Below are 19262 nucleotides of genomic sequence, written 5' to 3'. Positions count from 1 at the left end.
CACAAAGATCCAGCTTATCTGCTCTGCCTTCGGAGTGGGAGTCTCCTCATTGGTGATTCCCCCAAGAACCTGCAGGCTCTCCCTCTTCCCAAAGCAAAATGAATGCACCAATTCTGATCCTCATGTCTTCCTACTATACCATCAAGAGGAAGACTTAGAGTCACCTCACTTAGAGCCCTTAGGAGAGAGAGGAGGACTTTCTTTCCAAGCGACCTCATCTAACTCTTGGATTATGTGCCCACACCTGAACTGATTGATCATTGTAGTCAGGGCTCTACTGATGGGCTCTGCTGATTGCATTATTCCAATCAGGACACATCCTTAGAGCAAGATGTGGTCTATTACCATACAATCTTACTGTCAAGAGTGAAAAAAGGGCAGTTTCCCAAAGGAAATTTTTACCAAAAAAGGTTGTTTGGATGCTGACTGGCAAAACCAACAGATGTTCATTGTGAAGACTTTCCCCTAATTGGACTGATGATTGTTTATGTTTCATGTTTTAATAAAACCTTGAAAACATCAAAAAAGTACATAACTCACTCTATAAAAACAAAACACATCTCTACATTTCAAATAAAAACAAGCTCAAATTCTTTTTGCAATTTAAATGCGTATCAAATTAAAAGCATTTCTCCATGTTTGACTTCTTATTAGCAGAAGATAAATAATGGTGATTCGTGAGTTTTTTTCTTTAAATATACAGGAATGAATTATTTTTTGTGCCATATTCCACATTTTTTGCCTATTTTTGAAATTCCCCTATAAAATCAAATCATATTGAATATTTCAGAGTACCTCTTTAGAATTTGAATGAAAATTCTTGTTGCAAAGCCCCATTTGGAAAAAGACAGTTGTTCTTTATAAAATGGAATAATGAACAATTTGCAACAAATACTTTGAAAAATTCATGCTTATAAAATTTATTAAGACTGGCATGTGTGGGTGGCTCAGTCGGTTGAGCGTCCAACTAGTGATTTTAGCTCATGGGTCCCAAGATCAAGCCCCATGTTGGGCTCTGCACTCAGCGGGGAATCTGCCTGGGATTCTCTCCCTCTGCCCCTTCCCCCACTGGTGCTCGAGTGTGCTGTCTCTCTCTCTCTCTCTCTCTCTCTCTCTCTCTCTCTCTCAAATAAATAAACAAAGCTTTAAAAAAAATTATAAAGACTTTTTCTGTAGGGAGGAGTGGGTTTTCCAAATCTGTGGTTGAATTTCTTCTCACTATTGTTCTTCTAGTTCTTGAATTCATAATAGGCACAGAGAATATAGTAATAAATATTTGCAGTCTCTTCCAGTGGTCTCAGCTTTGTGCCATCTTCTTCACTGCCCTTAACTTCTTACTCTCTGTTTGAAAGACACTGCTCCAGATCTTGTCTCTCCAATCAGGGAAATAGCCCTATGCCTATCAATTCACACCAAATATGTTTATGGGGAAGATGGGGAAGAGGTATCCTGTAACTTCATAGCTTTGGAGTCCCTGATGCAGCCTGGCCAAATCACCTGTTAGTCTAGCTAATGGTGCCACTATCTACTTAGTTACCATGACAGAAACTGTGTTGAGTTTCTTGTGTGCCCCCTACTTCCTCATCCCAGATATATGTTCAGTCTTCAAGTCTGGTTACTTACTTCATGTCTCTTATGTCTCCATTTCTGCTACCGCACTTGGTACAGAGCCTCCTAATTAGTCCTCCTGCCGACAGGCTTCATTTCTAGCATTATTACTACAAAATGCCTTCCACTATTTGTCTATAGTTAAATCTGTAAAGTACAAATTTGAGTATAATAACCCACCACGTTAATCCCTTCCAGAGCACGACAAAGCTGGAGGATAAAGCTCAACAGCCCCTTATCATTTTCAGTTCCCACCATACTGATCCCTTTCCAAGGACAAAAACATTTTAAATTGTAGCATTTTAGAACTACACACAGTTTCTCCCAGAAAGGCTCTATCTGTTATACCTTTTGGTCTTTGCTGTTTCTTCTGTCTGCAGTGCCCTCAACCTTACCATCTTATACCCCTCCTTCATTATATGATTCAAGGTGACCAAATGGGTACAGCTTTCCTTGATTCTTCCAGGCAGATTCCAGAAATTTTTCTTTGTATATTTTTGTGTTATACCAGTTATGAGATTGTGTCATACTTCCTTACTTTGCTTATCCATTTTTAAATTAAACTATACACTTGGAGGTAAATCCTGTCTTTTTTTTCTTTCTTTTTTCTTCTTTAACATATTTTCAGAACACAGCACTATAAGTACAATGTAAACACTTGATAAAAACTGCTGGGATGGAGCAATGGATAGAAAGCTGGATGTTGCACCAAGTACACATTTTTCTACCTAGCTTACTCTGTAAGTCAGCCCATACGTATCCTCATCTCAACCACCTCACCTTGTTTTCACCTTTCTCTATCACACACAACCTCTGTGCAGTCAGGAAAGCCACAATGCACCTTACTAAGAATTTATGCTACGTTACTTCATGTTACTTAGCTTTATGTTATGGCTTATGATTTCTACTTTATGCTTTGGCTTATAGTGGTCTCCCAGGCTACAGTGCCCACTGTCCCTAACTGTGCCCCCACATTGAAAATAACAATGGTATTCAAGCCCCAAACGAAGTGCTACCTCTTGTATAAAGTCATCCACCAGCCACCAAATCCTTAGTAGTGGTTTTCTTTTAGAAGTGGTCAGTCCTGAAAGAACAAATCAGTGATATCAATAGTTAAACTACACAAGTAAGAGAAATCTTAGGTGAAGATTTCTTTTTACTCCTCCCGGATGCAGGTTAGTTTGTCGCAATAATATTGTCCTTCTTCTCTAATACCACCTAACTGTCTGCATGGCTCTATTGTATCATAATGACCATTTTATGTGTCTATTTCTTTCCCTTCCTGTACGAACCCTAAATTGGGAGCCCCAAGAAATCAGGAACTATGCTTCTTTATATTGAGAGGTTGCTACACAATACCTAGTACATAGTAAATTAATCAATTCTCTAACAAAATAAATGAATGCACAGACCACTCTTTATAAGGCATAATGGTCTGTTAAGCAGGAATTGTTTTGCTAATTTGTCCTAATATCACTGATACCTAGCATAGAGCCTGCCATACAGTGAGATGAATGGATAATTGTCAAATGAATGGGAAAATTACACGTATCAAGAAGTAGCTAGCCGTAAATGTTTCCCATATTTTTGGGGCCTCAGACCTACCACATTTAGTCAGGAAAGTAATTAACTTAATACTAATATCACTAACAGCTTCCACATATATACACATATACATAGAGATGGTACATGAAACGGCGAGTACAGACAGGATCACCCTAGGAGAGTAACAAAGCCTGATCACGCACACATTTCACTATTACAAATTCAACTGTGTATGCTTTGCAAAACAGAAACAGATCACAATTTAGTAAGTACAGCGACTCCACCTGCCAATCCAAAAGAAATATACCCTCCTTCAGTCTCAATCCCCATATTCCTGAGCTGTGATAGACATCTTGCCTTGTTAAAAAGGATGCTCATCTTTAAAATTATTTACGTGTCATACAGCATGGTCCTTAAGGGTAAACCACTACTCATCTGAGCCTCAGTCAGAATTAGAGCTTCAATATTGGAGGAAACGATAATATATGCTATATTGGCTTCCAGTGTGCCACCTTCTTAGGAAATTTTCATGGGTAACTGACCAAGAAGCAGTTTTTGTCTGAACGCTGCAGAATACGTTATTCTGTTTCATGGAGTAAGAAGCACAGGGCTCCAAGGACAGAACTGTGAAGTGCGTTGAGAAAGAGAAGCCATCGGAGACAGGAAAAATAGTCAGAGGATTATGAGGAATGACTTTCAAATTCAGCAGAGATCTAGTGAGTATATAAGATCACCAAATCTTATTCAAAGCAAAGTTCTGATTAGCCTTGTTAATGGTAGTAGAAGTAAAACCACAGAGTATTTTTGTTCTTCAATAATGGAAACATGAAACTAAAATATATATACATATATATTATGATATATAATAATATTATAATGTAATATATATGAAATAAAGAGTATTTCCATTAATATCCTACTTTGACAATTAATAGAAGTAGAACAATTTCTGTCTGGGGGGAAAAAAAAAACCCTGTTTTGAATATGTCAAGCCAGGAATGAGATCAGCTCAAAGAGACATAAGGCAGTTTCAAGGGTATATGGAAGAAAACTGACATGAGGAGAGTTGAGAGCTGGGAAATAAAATTGTAACGAGAAACAGCAACTGTTTCTCAGTACCTAACTCAGTACCCAACTTGGTACTGAGAAAAGGTCTGGAGAATTCATGGTGAAAGGGAATCTAGAACTTAGGGGGTTGGAAGTAAAAATATCTTTTTTTTTTTTAAAGATTTTTTATTTATTTATCTGAGAGAGAGAATGGGAGACAGAGAGCATGAGAGGGGGGAGGGTCAGAGGGAGAAGCAGACTCCCCGCCGAGCAGGGAGCCCGATGCGGGACTCGATCCCGGGACTCCAGGATCATGACCTGAGCCGAAGGCAGTTGCTTAACCAACTGAGCCACCCAGGCACCCCGGAAGTAAAAATATCTTTTAAAAAAATTCTGCGCAGTCATGCCTGGAGCCTAGAAAATGAGTTAGGATTGCTAAAAAGTTAAGCCCAGATCAAACCAGGAGGCAACATCCTTATAAAGAATTTTTCCAGCCATTAGAAGAACTCTTGGATATCCTGGACTTACAGGAAAAAAGGAAACAAGGAAAAAAAAGTTAAGGAGAAAGTTGAACTCAAACAGTGTTGCTTTCTTACCCTCAGTCTTGAGGAAATTGGTGCCTAAGCTGAAAGTGCCCTGAAGGCGGCTTTAACTTACCTGACCAGTCCTCACCCCAGGGACTGCCTCAGGTCCTGCTGACCTAGGCAACCGTTTGAGAGTCAACCTTCCATGCAACTCAAATGTTCTTGAAGAAGCCCTCCTGTGTATTAAAGTGGATAGCGTTGTTTTCCTCTCTCTCAGCTTGCTTTTCTCTCACAGTTGTTTGTTCTTTAATGGCTATGACTCGGTTTGTGCTGCTGACAAATGTAGCTCCTCGAGAGGGTGAATTAAGGCAAGACTGTGGTACTCGGTATTTCCCTCCTGGGGCAGGAACAGGTGCCTCTCTGTTTGTCATTTGCATGGTGATACTTTGCAAGACTCCAGCTTTCTAAGTTGTCAAATTGACCCTGTATGTTCACTGAAATCAGAATTCCAATTAATAGGACAGTTGTTATTTTTTCAAGAGCCAATATGATTGAGGATGTTGGGGTCAGTTTGGTTGGCTGGTTAGCAGAGAAGTAGAATGGAAGGGGAACGAGGAAAAAGGATTCAGAGAAGAGAATTTGCCTGGGAGAATCTGTTTTAGAAACCCCAACCCCTGAAATGTAGACTGACCCCCTTGCACATTTCCACAACACTAAGCACTCTGCCATGAATTATTTCTATAATACTTATTGGAAGAAGAGGCAACATTTATATGTCTAACACAGTAATAGGCATTCTTGGGGGAGGGAGCTGTAAGAATCCAAAAACATGAGATAAGGACCACAAAATCTTTAAAATGGAGACATTATATAAAAGGTAAATTCCATGATGCAATCCACTTCGGTTTAGCTGGAAAAACAACACAGCCTACTAGAACAGCTAGGGTTCATTTCCTGTGTGCATCAGTTATCTTGTCCCTGTTCTGAGGGAACAACAGGTCAGTGCCCCCCGGCCTCTGAACCAGAACTCCCGGAGCCACCTGGGGCCGGTGGTCCCCAGAGCAGGGAGCAGGGTGGCAGGGGGGCGGCTGACCAGGGCGGTGGTGCAGCAGGCCGGCCTGTGCACTCTCCATGGGGCTGGCCCGCGGTGCCCCGTGGGCTCTAAGGCAGCAAATTCTGTATTCATCAGAATATCTCCACTGCAGCCCCAAGGGCACACAGATCTTCAGTGGGACTTGGAATTCCCGGGAATTGCCTTTGTGAAATGCTGGCCAAAATTTCTCTGAATTCCATCTCTTAGTTTTCCATGGGAACATCAAGAAACCATGAACAACTTTAGTTAATACAGAGTTTGACTGCCATTTCCTCCTTGAAGGCTTTACTGCCAAGCACAGTCTGGACCAAAAAAATTAATGAAGTTTCATCTTCTGATGATAAGGATGCCTTCTGTGTTGTAGACCTGAGAGACATTCTAAAGAAACATCTGAGATGGTTAAAAGCTCTTGCTCAGGTCACCCCCTTTGATGCAGTCGAATGCAATGATAACAGAACCACAGTGAAGACCCTAGCTGCCATTGGGACAGGATTTGACTTTACCAGCAAGACTGAAGCACCATGGGCACTGAGTCTCGGGGTGCCTCCAGAGACGATCAGCTATGCAAATCCAAACAGGTGTCTCAGATTAAGTACGCTGTTAATTATGCAGTCCAGATGATAACTTTTGATTGTGAAGTCCGACTGATCAAAGTTGCCAGGGCACACCCAAAGGCGAACTTGATTTTGCAGATCACCACTACCGATTTCAAAGCGGTCTGCCGCCTCAGTGCTGAATTTGGTGCCACACTCAAAACCAGCTGTGTCCCAGAATAGGGACAGCTCTTTTGGGGCAAAAGAGCTACATCCTGATGTCATCAGTGTCAGCTCCCACGTAGGAAGTGGCTATACTGAGACCTTCAGGCACACCATCTCTGATACTGGCTGTGTCTTTGACATGGGAGCTGAGGTTGGCTTCAGCATAGTATCTGCTTGAAACAAATGGTGGCTTTCTTGGATCTGAAGATGTAAAGCTTAAATTTGAAGAGATCACCAGTGTTACTAACCCAGCACTGGACAAGTGTTTTCCAGCAAGCTCGGGAGTAAGAGTCATAGCGGAGCCCAGCAGATAACTCCAAGCTTTCACGCTTGCAGTTAATATCATTGCCAAAAAAAATCGTACTAAAGGAATAGACAGGCTCTAATAACAATGAAGATGAGTCTAGTGAACAAACCTTTAGGTATTACGTGAATGATGGGGTATATGGATCATTTAATTGCATCATTTATGATCATGCACACATGAAGCCCCTCACGCAGAAGAGACCCAAACCAGATTAGAAGTATTATTCAACCAGCATATGGGAACCAACATGTGACTGCCTTAATTGCATTGTTGAGCACTGTGACTTGCTCAAGATGCATGTGGGCGATTGGACGCTCTTTGGAAACATGGGTGCTTACACTGTTGCCACTGCTTCTACTTTCAAAGGGTTCCAGAGGCCAACGATCTCCTATGTGACGTTGGGAGCAACATGGCAGCTGATGCAGCAGATCCAGAACCACGACTTCCTGCTGGAAGGAGAGGAGCAGGACGTCAGCACTCTGCCTGTGTCCTGTGTTCCCACTGAGAGAGCAGGATGAAGTGGGATGAAGTGTCCCCTGCTGCCTGTGCTTCAGCTAACATCATCATGTGATACCCATTAACTTCGAGTTTAGCTTGAGTTATGGGATTTGGGGGGGACCGTTTAACTTAAGTACTGCTAGTTTTTTTTGAACTGTCTTTGTAAGTGGGGTTGGCAGATGCAACAATATGGAACACTAGGAGATGGGGCCATTTATCTGTGTTCCTATGGGAACTATTTGAATATTTGTTTTATATGGATTTTTATTCACTTTTCAAACACGCTACCAGAGTGCCACTCAGCTGCTGAGGGAGCATTTGTAGCTTGTACATTGGCAGAATGGGCCACGAGCTTAGTGTTTTGACCTGTTTTTAAAAATAAAGTATCTTGAGGGTGCCTGGGTGGCTCAGATGGTTAAGCGTCTGCCTTCGGCTCAGGTCATGATCCCAGGGTCCTGGGATCGAGTCCCAAGTCGGGCTCCCTGCTCCTTGGGAGCCTGCTTCTCCTTTTGCCTCTCTGTCTCTCATAAATAAATAAATAAATCTTAAAAAAATAAATAAAATGAGGTATCTTGAAATAAAAAAAAACCTTAGAACAACACATATATATTCATGTACTTTTGCCTATAAGTGTGAGATAAATACAAATTTATCTTCTGCTAAAAAAGAAAACAAGCAAAATATATTTCCAAATGAGTGAGTGCAGAGTGAGGTCTTTCACTATACATCAGGTGACCACAAGCCCTAGTGAGCCTGGAACTGCCTCAACTTACTCTTGTTCCCCAGCATAATTATACATAGAGCTCCTCTCATCCTCTATAAGGTATTGTAGTTTGGACAATAAATTACTTGCTGGTCCTATAAAATAAGCTATGTTTGAATGACTGTAGACAGGGAGGAGGAGTTAAGATGGCAGAAGAGTAGGGGGACCCTAAGTTTGTCTCGTCCCTCAAATACAACTAGATAGTTATTAAATCATTCTATATGACTGTAGACATCAAAACTTCCCAAATAAAAGTACAATTTGGGCTCATTATCTTTAATCTTACATAGTTTCTGTGAAAGTTAAAATTCAATAAGGTCCAACTATATCCTCTATCCAGTTTAAGTCCTTGCGAAGTTTTTATAGACTTAAATTATAACCATTTCACTTTTAAGAAAACAGAAAAGCCTCTGAGGCACCTGGGTGGCTCAGGCAGCTGAGTGTCCGACTCTTGGTTTTGGCTCAGGTAGCGATCTCAGGATTGTGAGATGGAGCCCCCCATCCAGCTCCACGCTCTGCATGGAGTCTGCTTGAGATTCTCTCCCTCTGCCCCTCCCCCATTTGTGCATGTTCTCTTTCTCTCTCTCTCTCTCTAAAATAAAATAAATAAATAAAATCTTAAGAAAAAACAGAAAAGGGCGCTTGGGTGCCTCAGATGGTTAAGCGTCTGCCTTCGGCTCAGGTCATGATCCCGTGGTCCTGGGATCGAGCCCCGCATCAGGTTCCCTGCTCTGCAGGAAGCCTGCTTCTCCCTTTCCTGCTCTCCCTGCTTCTGTTCTCTCTCTGGCTGTCTCTCTCTCTGTCAAATAAATAAAATCTTTAAAAAAAAAAAAAAGAAAAGAAAAAACAGAAAAGATTGTACACAGTCAATGTGGAGAAATCAGGACCCTTGTACATGATGGTGGGGATGAAAAATGGTGAAGCTGCTTTGGAATATAGTCTGGCAATTCCTCAAATAATTAAACAAACTTACCATGTGACCCAGCATGTCATACCTAGGTATCTAGCCAAAAGAAGTGAAAACAGGTGCCTGGATGGTTCAATGTGTTGAGCGTCCAACTCATGGTTTCAGTTCAGGTCATGATCTCAGAGTTGTGAGATCAAGCCCTATGTCAGGCTCCACATTCAGTGGAGAGTCTGCTTGAGATTCTCTCTCTCCCCCTCTCTTTGCCCCTCCCCCGCTCTCAAGTGCACACTCTCTCTCTCTCTCAAATAAATAAGTCTTCATTTTTTTTAAGATTTTGTCAGAGAGAGAAAGCACAAACAGGGGGAGCGGCGGGCAGAGGGAGAGGGAGAAGCAGGCTCACCGAGCAGGGAGCCCGATGTGGGGCTCGATCCCAGGACCCTGGGATCATGACCTGAGCTGAAGGCAGACGCTTAATGACTGAGCCACCCTGGTGCCCCGTAAATAAATCTTTAAAAAAAAAAAAAAGTGAAAACCTATTTCCACAGAGAAAATAGCAGCATTATTCATAATAACCAAAAGGAAACAATTCATCAACTGATGAATGGATAAACAAAATGTTGTATATCCATACAATGGCATATTATTAAGCCATAAAAAGGAACAAAGTACTGATACATGCTAAAACATGGATAGTCTTAAAAACATAATGCTAAATGAAAGAAACTAGTCTCAAAAGACCTCTAATTGTATCATTCCATGCACGTGAAATATCTAGAAAAGGCAAATCTATAGAAAAGAAAGATTAGTAGTTGCTTAGTGCTGGGGATGTGATGGGATATAGTGGTGTATCAGATAAAGGGTTTGGGGTTTCTTTCTGAGATAATGAAATGTTCTAAAGTTGTGAAGTTTGCATACATCTGTGAATATAAGAAAAGGCATTGAATGCTACACTTTAAATGGGGGAATTATCTAGCATGTAAGTGATATATCAATAAAGCTATTAAAAAGAAAAAGAATTAAAAAATACTCTACCATTCAGAATGGCAACCACTCATCATTAATAATAACAACCAATCTTTATGGAGAATTTACTCTCTGGCAGACACGGTGTCTACTGTTTTACATGCCTTATATCAATGAACCTTCACAAAAGACCTATGGCATTGGTTCTGGAATTATACCTATTTTGAATATAAAATGTTAAGTAAGTTGACCGTGGTCACAAAAGGGCTAGTGTTTTCAAAACTTCATAGACTTACCTCAATGCCTAAGCTTTTAGCCATACCCCAAAATGCCAACCATTCAAGCAATCTAAGTGATACCACAATGTGAGTAGCTTATCAGATCCAGTTCCCTCTTGGCAGAGAAGCATTCCAACTTTAGATAAATATAGGACAGTTGGAGATGCATAACTCCAAAGGTACACCTTAGATCCATCCTACTTACCAACCACCAGTCTTATGATTAAACCCTATTACACACTGAACTTTGCCTCAGCTTGGAGCCTGCTTTTCAGCAGTAAGTAGAGGGAAATCACACCTTGTTTCCTCATGTCAGTAAGTTCAAAACCCAAATTACTTCTCTGCTGCCATTGTCCTTCCGTTGCCACTTTCTTCATCTTGCTTTTCTTGTTTGAACTCCCTCTCATTGTCTCTTCTGCTGGCCACCTGTTTGGATTACATAGAAAATACTACAGTTTAGGTCGCGGCTTTAGGCTTGGTCCTACTATCAGGAATATATACATATATTTAGAAATATTTAGGATATTTATTTGAAACAAATAAAAAATTAATACCTTTGGTCAACATAGATGAAAATTAACAATGAAGGAAAAGATAAAGTAGATAACAAAACAGGTGGGGTTTTTCCTTAAATGACTTTAAAGAAACATAATCAAGCCATTTATATTTACATATTATTAAAAGCTGGCTCTTTATTGTTTCAGGAACAGTCATATATGCACATGATAAAAATAAAATCATGCAGGACAGATGATTTTTCAACATTTAAAGCATCACTGCTAAGTCAGGATGTGTAAGCAGGAGTCAGAAAGAAGCAGTATCACCTAATTCTGCATGCAGACTTTATCCCAACAGAAAACTCATGCCTTTAGGAATTATTTGCCATACAAGATTCAGTAAATGAAATGCTCAAGAACAAATGGAAATTCTAATGGCTATTCTTCTACCCAGAATGATTAACCAGCCAGAACATATGGGTATTCACTCTCCATGTGCCTAAGTATGAATGAGTTAAAAAGAAAGGAATGAGAGATAGAATATTCTGATTTATTACCAGAATACTTTTTCACTGATATATAAGGGCCTTTAAGATGCAAAGACTCTAACAGTGGTGTGGATCTAGCAGTGCTGCTCAACGAGGCAAATGGTGCATCCTCCACCACGGAAAACGGATTAGCAGTTTCTTAAAATGTTAAACATAAATTTCCACTCCAGTTATCTAGCCAAGAGAAATTAATGCATTTGTCCGCATAAACACTTGTATTCAAATTGTCATAGCTACATCATTTATAATAGCCAAAACCTGGAAACAACCCAAATGCTCATCAACTGGTGAATGGATAAACAGAATGTGGTATATCCATATAGTAGAATATTATTCATCTTTGAAAAGGGATAAGGAACTGATGTATCCTGAAATATGGATGAACCTTGAAGACATGATGCTAAATGAAATAAGCCAGCGTACAACATATTATATGATTCACTTAATATAAAATGTCCAGAAATGACAAATCTGCAAAGATAGAAAACAGATTAGTGACTGCCTAGGACTAGAGATGGGAATAAGGAATAACAGCAAATAACCATTCGATTTTTTTTCAGGGGGATGGAAATGTTCTGAAATTAGATTGTGGTGATGATTGTGCAACTCTATAAATTTATTAAAAATCACTGACTTGTACACATAAGAGAAGTGAATTATATGGTATGTAAATAATATTCCAATAAAACTGTTAAAAAATCAGTCACTATAGTTTATCACATTCAGAAAATAAAAGAAAAAATATATTCAGAAAAGGTAGATGACAAGATTCAGTATCTAATAAATGATTTTAAAATTACCTTTTAAAATTTGTCTCCCTACTCCAGATTCCAAGTAACCAAAAAGATGATATATTAGGATCAAATAAGTTATTCTCTAGACAGAAAACCCCAAAATTTCAGTGGCTTAACACAGCAAAAATTTATTTCTCTTTCATACTGAATAGCCAACAGGTGTCATCAGCCAGGATTGGGGAATAGAGAAGGACTATATTCACTTGGTGCTCAAAAGCCAAGTCTGACAGAAGATTCATCTTAATACATGTTTCCAACATTTCCAGAGAAGTATAGGGAAGCATGGGACATCATGCACTGGCTCATATGGCTTCTTCTTGGAAGTGAAACATATCACTTCTGCTCACATCTCACTGGCCAAAGGAAGGCACATGACCACCATTAAAATATTCTAGATAAATGCAAAGCTACCATATATTCAGAAGGAGGAGAGTGGTGCCTGGGTGGCTCAGTTGGTTAAGCATCTGCCTTCAGCTCAGGTCATGATCCCAGGATCCTGGGATCGAGCTCCGCATCAGGTTCTCTGCTTAGTGTGGAGCCTGCTTCTCCCTCTCCCTCTGCTTCTCCCCCTGCTTGTGCTCTCTCCTGCTCTCTCTGTCAAATAAGTAGATAAAATCTTTAAAAAAAAAAAAAAGGAGGAAGAGAAAGAATATATTTATAGGGGCGCCTGGGTGGCTCAGTCGTTAAGCGTCTGCCTTCGGCTCAGGTCATGGTCCCAGGGTCCTGGGATCGAGCCCCGCATCGGGCTCCCTGCTCCGCGGGAAGCCTGCTTCTCCGTCTCCCACTCCCGCTGCTTGTGTTCCCTCTCTCGCTGTATCTCTCTCTGTCAAATAAATAAAATCTTAAAAAAAAAAAGAATATATTTATAAACATCCTCATAATTACTATAATGTGATAAACCTGAATCCTTCCATTAAGTTACCTGTATCTGAGCAGAGTACAAGCTAGCTCAGAACACACTAACAAAGAACATAGTAGGTTAAGAAAAGTAGATATGTTGGGTTTGGGGGCCACATGATGAGTATTTATATTTAACAAGTTGATACTTTAACAGAAAATCTGATAACCATGGGTAAGCCCTAGATATTAAAGATTTAAAAGAACATTTTAAGATAGACTTACATCTTAGGACTTAAAAGTTATGCTTCAGTAGTTGTTAGGACTTCAAATGGAAAAAAAATTCTACAATATTAATAGGCAGGATATTGCTAGAGTAAGTAGTATGTTTTTGCCTAATCTGAGGTCTGGTCAGATAAAAAAAAAAAAAAGTAGGACTGTAAAAATAGCAGAACTTGGTTGAAACATTAAAGTCATTCAGTAAATCTTGAATTTTATTACACAGTTGTTTGTATATCTTTTGAAAAGATCATATGATTTTATACCTTTTTTTCTTAACTATTTGATAATGGTGGTCTATCTACCCCAAGTACTACTGATAAAAAAAAGTATATGTTTCTTTATTTTAGCATTCAGGGAAATAACTATGAATTTAAACGAAAAAGAAATTTAATACTAACTTTAAGTCAAAAAATAGAACAGCACTTTTCCCTATAACAATGATGAAATGTGGGCTGTAATATAAGGGTAAACTTCCTGCAGTAGTAGGTAAAAGAAAATGAACACAGAACACAAAGTGACATCAAATCGTCATATTTTTTGGAAGTTGACTAGCAGTGGTTTACTGTGTTCATTCATGTCAAGCAGTATTTTAAACATAAGGTGGAGAGTTTGGAATTATCAGTCAGATATTCACAGATGCCTTCAGAATCCTCATTACCTTTTTGGGACGGGTTAGTGGTTTGACAGGTTTTAATTTGGCTTCACACATCCTTCTCCTAAATAACATGATGTATGTTATTGTGGTATCCTTACCTTAGAGTTCTTTAATGGTACCACATACACTCTAAAAGTTTCTCTTAGACATTTAAATTAGAGTATATTTAAGAAAAAAAAAAGGACAAACGTGATTTTAAAGTCATTGGGCAAACTGATTCTGTCAAGAAAGCTTAGTTTCATTCTGTTTGCTGCAACAGCTTTTTTTTTTCGTAACTCCACTCTTCTTGTTCTTGTAATACATTTGGGAGGCCTGTCAAGGCCTATCCACTCTCTAAATAGCTTTGCAGATTAAATTTTTAACTCTCTTCTCTTCATGCAGATGTATATTTCTGACAAAGAATTGCCCTGAGATGTCAGCTTCCATTTTTCTCACTGGAGAGAAGGCAGATAGGTGCAAGCATAGATCCTCGGTTCTCAACCTCATCGGGAAGCTCATGCACACATGTGAAGGCTCCTTCCCAGGACCATGCATCCATCTTTGCATTGTTCGCCCCTTTCAGATTTCCTGCTCTTACTTTATAAACGTCCCTTTCCTTCGGTGGGTCTTGAAGATAAATGTGTAAGAGACTCAAACAAGAAAATAAATAGAATTTTTATTTTTGTAAATTGATAATCTTAATAATGAGCACATGACAAGGGGCTAAGGGAGTTCAAAGAATAGCATATAGACAAACCTGGGCTACATGGGACTGGTTTTCTTTTGCAGATGGTATCGGAGATGGGTACTTCACAGAATCAAAGATGAGTTGTAGGGGACAAAGAAAGAGAAAGTCATTCCAAGCAAAGGGAAGAACAGAAGTAAAACCATGAATTTGTGGAAATAGCATGGTCGGTATAAAGATCTTTAAAATCAAGGGGTATATTAAATTCCAAAGAATTAGGTAGAAGTGGCATTTCCTGTAATGTCCTTCAGAGCTGACCTGCATTCAGTCCTAGGAAAGGGGATGAAATTACCCTTGCCAATGGCAAGACCCATGTAACGCCATGTGCTTTGGCATTTATCTACACTTTTCTGTTCACGTAGCTATCCAGGTTGTAGAAAGAGTCTATCTGGTAACAAGGATAACTTAAAGCAGCACTTCCACTACCCATGAGTGAAAAGACGGCAAAGAGTGAAAAGTCTGACTTCTTTGTTAAAAATTTCATATGCAAATTTCAATATTTTAACACACTAATTGAAGCAACATGCCTCACAGATGACCTTGATCATTTACTATGATTCAAAATCACCAAATTCATTCCAGATGTGGGAGTATGGCCTCTTAAGAGTGCCTTTTACTATTCAGGGAGAAATGGCATTGGATTCTAGTCTTAAAGAGTGAACAGGAGATAGCCAAGAAGAAAGTGGATGGAAATACGGCATTCCAGGAGAGGGGAACTGAATGTGTAAGGTGAAAAAGTATGGAAAAGCATGATGACTTGAGAGACGCAAGAATTTTAATGTAGTTACACCAGGGAGAAGAGAAACATGATGGGAAATTCTAAGTTGATTCATTATATAAGCATTAGCTAGCTACATATCACAATGAGTAGTATTGATCAAAAAGAAATTCCATATGCTTGTGCACTGTTGGTGAGAATAAAAATTATGGAAAAGTATAGATATTCCTTTAAAAAATCAGAACTAGGCCTATCATATGATTCAGCAATCCCACTTCTAGGTATATATCCAAAGGAAATGAAATCAGTGTCTCAAAGACATCTCTGCACTCCCATGTTCATCAAAACATTATTCACAGTAGCCAAGTTTATGGAAAAAATTCAATGTCTGTCAGTGGATGAATAGATAAAATGTGATATATATATATATATATATATATACACAATGGAATATATATATATATATATATATATATATATACACAATGGAATATGTTTCAGCCACAAGAAAGAAATCCTGCCATTTGTGACAACTTGGATGAATCTGGAGGGAATTACGGTGAGTGAGATAAGCCAGAGAAAGACAAATATTATATGATCTTACTTGTATGTGGAATCTTTAAAAGAAAAAGTCAAACTCATAGAAGCAGAAAGTAGAATGATGATAATGATAAAGAGGGGCTGGGGGGGTGGGAATGTAGGATGAACAAGTCTAGCAAACTATTGTACAACATGGTGACTATAGTTAATAATACTATATTGAGGGCGCCTGGGTGGCTCAGTTGGTTAAGCAACTGCCTTCGGCTCAGGTCATGATCCTGGAGTCCCGGGATCGAGTCCTGCATCGGGCTCCCTGCTCGGCAGGGAGTCTGCTTCTCCCTCTGACCCTCCCCCCTCTCATGTGCTTGCTCTCTCTCATTCTCTCTCTCTCAAATAAATAAATAAAATCTTTAAAAAAAAATAATACTATATTGAATATTGGTAATGTGCTAAGAGTAGATTTCAGCTTTTTTTGTGTTCTCATCACAAAAAAAACGGTAATTACATGAGGTGACATGTTAATTACCTTGAATATAGTTATCATTTTACTGGGTATATGTAGATCAAATAATCATGTTGTGTACCCTAACTACATACAATCTTTTAAATAATGAGTTAATTGATTCCATGAAACGAAATGAGGAAAAATAAATGATTAATAATGAACACTTAAATTTTAGTTCAAAAGCCAAAATATGTGGTTTATATTTTGGAAACTGTCATTTTAATATAAATATTATATATACTATATGTTGCTATAATGTATAAGTTACATGAAGACACAAGTAAAACATGGTAGAAGAACCTGAAGATCCTACATTCTTGAAATCGCAACGATGGAGCAGGGCAAAGAGGAGTTGGAGTCTGACTTATATGGAGCCGAAAAATGACAAAAAACAGATTGAGAAAACAGTGCTGCTGTGCCCCAATATGGAAACTCTTCCTAATGCTGACATAATGAAGAAAACTACATGCATATTAATTATTCAACTAAAACTCCTTCAAATTCCTCTTTGTCCCCAAATATGAAGCTCACAGGAGTGCACAAAATTCACTTCTGCTCTTTCTCGCAATGATGTCATCCCAAACATAGTAATAGTAATAACAAAAATAATCAGCAATAATAGCTAACATCCATTTAGAAACTACTATCCTTCAGGCCCTGTTTTTTTTTTAAGATTTTTTATTTCTCCCTCTCACTCTGGCCCTCCCCCCTGCTCATGCTCTTGCTCGCTTGCTCTCTCTCAAATGAATAAATAAAAAATTGGGGTTTTTCTAAATTTTACTTATTTATTTGAGAGAGAGAGAGAATGAAACAGGGAGAGGGGCAGAGGGAGAGGCAGACTCCCTGCTGAGTGAGGAGCCCTACACGAGGCTCGATCCCAGGACCCTGGGATCATGACCCAAGCAGAGGTAAGATGCTTAACCAACCAAGCAACCCAGCTGCCCCATCAGGCACTGTTTTAAACAATTTATACTGATTAACTCATTTGATCCTCACACAATCCAGTAGTTTTATTATCCTCATTTTAGAGATGAGAAGATAGAGGTTCAAAGGAGTTAAATAATTTTCCAATGGTCAGACAGTTCTTGAGTCGTAGAACTGAGATTCAAATACAGGAATCCTGGCCCCAGAATATAAGTAAATAAACTGAATCCTTAAATAACTCTTTGTACATCCACACATATCACCTATCTTGCTAGTGGCCTTCAGGTTGTGGAAAGAGACTTTAGAGGGTGCAGGAAAGGGGAGTCAGCAGGTCTATTTGCCAAAGTAGTACACACAGCTCAGGACTCATAATGTCGCAGAGTATATTCTCTTATCCATTGCCCTAGTTTCAGGAGTAGCCCTAGGAAGCCACATCTTATAATGGGGTCTCACCACACCTGGCCACAGTTGATAGGAACAAGTATGTATACCTAAACTGAGGAGAACGAGTACACTGATAACTGGGGACCAGATGCTCTTACTGGAATTTGAACAAAGGGCCTTGGCAGGCCATGAGCTTGGGTTGTTGGCCATGTGTAAGCAGAGAAAACTGGAGTATCAGTAGGTATCATATGGTTGTTAGCCACAGAAACTGACTAAATTAAATGTCTAAAGAGAATTTGTTGTAAGGGAACTGGTTACTTCACAGAATCAAAAAGAATTGAAGAAGCTCTGAGGTCTCTCTAAATAAGGATCCCCCTGTAGTATTATTGTCAGAGGGACGCCTGGGTGGCTCAGTCAGTTACACGTCCGACCCTTGACTTCAGCTCAGGTCAAGATCTTTGGATTGTGAGATCAAGCCCTGCTTCAGATTCCGAGCTGGCGGCCGAGCCTGCTTAAGATTCTCTCTCTCCCTCTGCCCCTCCCCCTCCTCTCTCTCTCTCTTCCTCTCTAAAAAAATATATCTATCTATATATATAAAATATATAAATATATATATATAGTCAGAAAAATTTATCAGCTTTAATCACATTTAGAGTGTCGCTCCAAATTCAGATCCCTAGGAAAATAGAACATTATGGTCTAGTTTAAGTCACAGGCCAATCCCTTGTATAGAGCTGGGGGGTGCTGGCTATTTTCAGGAGGCAAAAAGTTGCCCAAAAAGAAAAAATAGAGCTCCATTATTAAGGGGAAGGGGCTTTGGGCAAAAACAACAGATTCCTCTGTTTTTGTCTAAAGAGAAGGAGGGAGAGAGAAAGCAAAGATGCGAAGACCATGTTGATGTGTCACTTGGAAATCTGTGAGAGATGCAAAGTAAATCACTGAGTGAGAGAGAGAGGGAGAAAAAAGAGAAAGAGGGCAGTTTCATTTCCAACTCCATTCCTATGAGGTATGGGTATGCATCATTTCCAATGTCTGTAAACTGCCTTGTATCCTTATAATAAATCCCACTTCACTTAAGCAAGCCTGAGTGGGCTTCTGGTCCTAATACACAAAGAGCCTTATTAAAAGAACCAGCCCTACCTTAACATGAGGAATGTAGTGGTAAGAGACAAAAATCTATTTTTGAAGAACTCACCCTCTAATGGGAAAAATCATTATAAATACCAAGAGCAAAGTAAATACAGGAGTGAGCCATGTTGGCCCATCTCCTTAACAAAAGCTGGGGGCTTCAAGAAAGGCCTCATGAAGTCCATAATGGCCAAAGTTAGTTCTGAAAGATGACCTGGAGTGAGCCAACTAAAGAAGGAAATAACTGAGAACCAACAAAAGAACAGGTGAATAGAACAGAAACCTGAGAGTGTGATTTATTTATTTGAGAGAGAGAGAAATATAAAAAGCTAAATTTATAGCACTTGGTAAGATGAAACATAAAGGATAAGAGATGAATAAATGAAGGATGGCTAAGTAGATAGTTGGAGGTGCTGTTCTCTGAGATAGGATGAA

General features: G+C 39.3%; 1 pseudogene; it reads left to right on the top strand.

Moving 5' to 3' along the window:
- LOC110582008 overlaps positions 1-7453 on the top strand; it is a 31338-nt pseudogene extending 23885 nt beyond the window's left edge.
- Positions 7454-19262: the final 11809 nt, after the last annotated feature.

This window comes from Neomonachus schauinslandi, chromosome 8, assembly GCF_002201575.2.
Source record: "Neomonachus schauinslandi chromosome 8, ASM220157v2, whole genome shotgun sequence".
NCBI classification, from domain to species: Eukaryota; Metazoa; Chordata; class Mammalia; order Carnivora; family Phocidae; genus Neomonachus; species Neomonachus schauinslandi.
Note: the sequence above shows the minus strand (reverse complement) of the source record. Positions and strands in the feature narration are given on the sequence as shown.